This window comes from Papaver somniferum, chromosome 9 (genome assembly GCF_003573695.1).
Source record: "Papaver somniferum cultivar HN1 chromosome 9, ASM357369v1, whole genome shotgun sequence".
Lineage (NCBI taxonomy): Eukaryota > Viridiplantae > Streptophyta > Magnoliopsida > Ranunculales > Papaveraceae > Papaver > Papaver somniferum.
In genome coordinates this window covers 57,027,518-57,032,890 of record NC_039366.1, presented here as the reverse complement: position 1 = coordinate 57,032,890, position 5,373 = coordinate 57,027,518, and the positions used below count along the sequence as shown (strand labels likewise).

The 5,373-nt window shown below is 36.8% G+C and overlaps 1 pseudogene; it reads right to left on the bottom strand.

Moving 5' to 3' along the window:
• Positions 1-824: 824 nt before the first annotated feature.
• Positions 825-2,776, bottom strand: LOC113314367 (annotated as a pseudogene).
• Between the last annotated feature and the right edge of the window lie 2,597 nt (positions 2,777-5,373).

Sequence of the window (5,373 nt, the reverse complement as noted above, 5' to 3'; positions counted from 1 at the left end):
GAGTGCAAACAGGTTTACAGTCAAACTGATTATATTTCTTAAGTATGGATTCAACATAATGAGACTGACTCAGATTATAGCCATTAGAAGTTTTTCTAATCTTCATCCCTAATATGACATCAGCGGGGCCTAAGTCTTTCATGTCAAAGTTCTCATTCAACATTTTCTTAGTGGTATTAATAACATCCATGTTTGTACCTAGTATAAGCATATCATCAGCCAATCTGCTGATTCTCCAGTGGGATGGAGACTATCACCTTTCAGAATTTGTATTATCTGTTTGAATCTCCTTTTCTTACAATCTGCCTATAACCATATCTCCTTGCTAGTTGTATAGCCAGCAAAATACCTTAGATTTCAGCAAAGAGAGGGTCATTGTTGTTCAAATTGTAGTCCCACAACCTAGGAAGTTATCCTCTGGCAACTACCTCTGAAGCAGCTTTATGCAAACCTACACAGCCACAAAAATGATCTCGAGTCAACTGTGCCTGACTCAGGGGTTGGGATTGGGGATTGGAATAGTAGCTTCAGGATGCGGTGCAGCCGTCTCAAAATCTTCACGATGACTAGAGTACTACATCTTATGTGTAGTACTCTAGCCAGATTGTACTATATAGATACTACCCTTTCCGATTACACATCAATCCTCTCTGATTAATCGGCAAGGTTTCCTGTAAATTATTTGCACTGGTCAATGTTGCAAAACAGAACTGCTCCCTGCAAAATGGTACAATCGGTGTTTGGTCTGTGTAGGTTAGTGTGCCGTGTGCATACAACTTCTACAAGCAAAATATATGTCACGGTGCTTGTTTGCTCCTTTGACATCACCAGCAATCTTGGCAAGAGCACACCCTTTGTGAAAATGGTGCTGCTATGTCTTAATACCATCTCTCTGTTAACAATTTTGGAAATGAGCTTTATAGCAGAACGGCAGTCATTACAAACCTTTAGACTTTCCACAATTTTAATGACAGACCCTTCAAGAGAGCTGATCAAACCAAAGGCAACTGTAAGTTTCTCACTGTGAGCTTTCAGTGATTTTTTTTTCTTTTCTATAATTCTATGCTAGACGATACTGAATCTACATTAGGCTGATACCCCTGAACGTCTATAAACTTGGCCAATTCGTTCAATTTGCATATATATTGTCATCTTGTGGATGGGATTTATCTCCTGCAAAGAATTGATGAACAACATTACTTAGTTCTATCCAACTTTTACCAGGTACTTTCTTCATCCCCAGTGTTTTCATTATCCGCCTAACCTTCTTCAAGCCATTCCAATCTCCCACCCTGGCATATGCATTAGATAGAAACACTAATCCCCCTGAGTGTTCAGGATCAAGTTCTAGAATCCTTTGAGCTGCAAATATACCAAGTTTATTGTTTTTATGGATCCGACAAGCACCAAGTAAAGCTCCCCACACAATAGCATCTGGCTTGATCGGCATTTCATTGATGAACTGGTAAGCTTGATCGAGTTGACCAGCTCGGCCGAGGAGATCAATAATACATGCATAGTGTTGGAGTTTAGGAACTAGAGAGTACTCTTTAGTCATACAGCTGAAATAAAATTTTCCTTTCTCCACCAAACCCGCATGACAACAAGCACATAAAACACCAATGAATGTAATATCGTTCGGAATCATACAGTGGAATCTCATTTCTTCAAAGATCCCAATTGCCTCCATTGGCCTCCCGTTCAAGGCCAACCCAACAATCATCGAACTGCACGTCACCACATTTTTAAGTTGCATTTTCTTATATAATATAAGAGCATCTTGAACCACACCGCATTTGCAATACATATCGACAAGGGAACTCGCAACAAATAAATCGAAATTGTAATGGTTGTTCTCCATAAAAGAATGGATTTTTCTTCCAAATTCAAGTGCACCCAAATTAGCACAAGCTGATATAACACTAACTAAAGTAATCTCATTTGGCTTCACCCCTGCCTTACCCATGTTCTCAAATGTAGCCAAAGTCTCAGAAAAATAACCATTCTGAGCATAACCTGAGATCAAACTAGTCCAAGAAACCAAATTCCTCTCAGGCATTTCTTCAAATAATCTCTTTGCGGAATTAACATCTCCACCTTTAGCAAACGCTGAAATCATAGAATTCCAAGAAACAACATTCCTCTCCGGCATTTCTTCAAACACTCGTTGAGCAAATTCAATTCCATTGCACTTGGAATAAGAATCAAGCAATGTACTTCCAACATAGGCATCAGAATAAGTACCCAATTTCAAAAGCTGGGCATGGATTTCTTGTATGGGTTTAACAGAAGAGAAGGCAGAAACACATGCCTTCAGAACTGAAGGAATTGTGAAACAATTAGGTCTCCTATAAGAATCATTTGGTTCACTACACAACTGAAGGGTGTAAACCGAAAGGGCTTTGATTTCGAAACCCGGGGTTTGAGATAAAGCTTGAATCATGGCATTGAATAAGAATGTGTTTGGATTACGGGTTTGGTGAAATATAGAGAGACAATACCTTATATCTTTGAATTTCTGTGAAAGAAGCTTGATTATAGTAGTAACAAGAAACTGATCTTGATGATGACCTAGATAGAGAAGACGACAATGGATTTGTTTCAGATGGTTTAATGTTGATGAAGCTCGTAATAGAGATTCAACGGTCTTTTGAAGGTTTGATGATTTTATTCCCTGCATTGAACTTCATATATTTCAATCTATTGACTAAATCTCATACTGTATAGAAAAGTTTGAATTTGACGACTCTATAGAGTTGCCTCCAAAAATAGTAAGAGCAGTGCACTGCAGTATGCACCTTTTAACAATTTAACGTTGTTTACTCTTTTAGATCAACTCAAAACGTTCTGCTTGTCGACATTGCGTATTACAATATTGCCCTAGGACTGTTACACCATGAAAACCACTCTCAAACACTGTAGTGGATTTCGGATCTCGGTCTTGTTTCAGCTGGACCTTGACCATCTTGGGGAGATATTCAGTGAAATCCCCCTGACTTTGTTTCCAAATTATATATACATATGATATGCATTTATTAACCATTTGTACACTTTACATGTGTTAAGCTTGTAAAAATATCATGAAACAAAAATGATCGACTGCCTGAGTCCGATTAAAGATTCCAAATTATTAGGAGCCTAATTCGCTATTCGGGGTATATAGTAAGAAGTTCGGGACGGCATATGTACGCGTATTATACGGATTCGTATGATTCAGATTAGGTCAAAATTCCAGTCAACAAGTCAAGATTCAGTAGTAGTTCGGAACTGCATACGTACATGTATTATTTGTTTTTTAGATATGAATTCGGTAAGATAAATTCGACATACATACATTAATTTAAAAGAATATATCCTTTCATCATAAATGTACGCGGAAGTACTATAATATCAGGTTTTAATTGAAGAATTGTCATAATGAGTCCTGGCTTCACGAATCGATCAAGTACCATTTTTTGTGACTTAATTGTACGTAGCATCTGCTGGGATCAGAGACGTAGGAGCATAATTGTACTTTGGATTAGTGTGAGATTAACTGGGGTTCAACTACAGTCCAGACCGAAGTTAACTTGGAGTAGGCTACTGTCTGTAGCGGCTTAATACAGTGTGTGTTCAAACTGGACTAGGTCCCGGGGTTTCCTGCATTTGCGGTTTCCTCGTTAACAAAATTTTGGTGTCTGTGTTGTTTCTTTTCCGCATTATATTTTGTTATATAATTGAAATAACACACGGGTTGTGCGTTGTTCAATCAATTAGAATATCCGACCTTTTGGTTGTTGATTTAAATTGATTGACACTTGGATATTGGTCTTTGGTACCATCCAAGTTACTCTAGTATTTGATAAAGACTCGCAGATTTCTATTTGCATGAGTATATATCAAATCGAGAGATTGAGTTATAAACTCTTTGATATACTTTTTATCTAGATTGAGTCTGACTGTCTAGTTGATTCTCTAGAAAGTGTATTGGAGTTTGTCCATACAGATTCCTAAGCGAAATATTGGGTGTGGTTGTTGTACCCCCACTTTTTCACTAACCTCAAGAGGAATGATGATGTCTTCGATGTAGATTTTTACTTCTTCACATTCTTCAAGTCTTCGAGTAATACTTGTATGTCTCATAATCCTAATCTTTCTAGTCTAACCTATACGAAGTTGTCTCTAGTATATAATCAAGCGACTCTTTAATTGATTCACTAAAATATGACAACCAAACTTGACATACCAACGCTTGGTGGGTTCAACCGAGTTATGCTCTAATAATCTCCCTCTTTGTCAATCTTAGTGACAAAACTCTTACAATCATATGGATAAACAAAAATAAATTCATTATACATACGCTTGATTCCAAGTTTCAACAACACAATAACCTGCATATATTCAATCCATAAATGCCGCTGTTAACATTTAAATAACAAAGCTAATACTCCCCCTAAAGGTAAGCTAGGTAGATTTTCAAATCCACACATCTTTGTTATTTCACATTTGTATTCCAAATAACTACAATCATCATATGATATGTTTCTCCCCCTTAGTCAATGCTTTACTCTTTTGTTAGATATAACGTTTAAGCACAATTTTCTTTTCCTTAGTGATTACAAATCACTTGTTTACTACATATATTTCTCCTCCTTTTTTGTCACAATGAGAAAACAAAAGCTCTCAATCATTGTTACACATTGTCATAGTATTATTACACAATATCAAAGTTCAATTGTATCACAACTTCGACAATAATACTATGGTGATATGTATCAATCCCCCTAGTCAATACTTCATCTCACATGAAAAATACCCCCCCTTACATAATGATCTGAAAACCATATGTATTTGTAGTGTGAACTACACATTAATTCTCCCCCGTTTTGTCAATAAAATTGGGAAAGGTACGAAAACTAGTGGGATCCTAATGAAATTTCCATAGAGACACTTCATGACCAAAAGAAAGTACATATCAACTTTTTAGATGCAATCGTATAGTCGGAACTAAATGTGAAAAGGCGAGGGCACCCAAATATACCTCAAGATAAAAAATTTCCTACCTATAAGTCCTTTCTCCGAAAGTGATTGTCTATGGACTGAGTCGAGGCAATACAACTAATCGGTTCACACTTCGTGTGATCGTCTATGGATACGATATCGAGACAATACAACAACGAAGTATGTTACTTGATAAAAAGGTTCGGACTTAACCAAACACAATAGGATTCACTTATCAAGTAAATAGGAATTAACGTTTGTGTAATTTACTTTAATTATAATAAAACAATTATATGCGGAAATATAAAGTAAATGACACAGCAAGATTTTGTTAACGAGGAACCGCAAATGCAGAAAAACCCCGGGACCTTGTCCAGAATTGAATACTCTCAA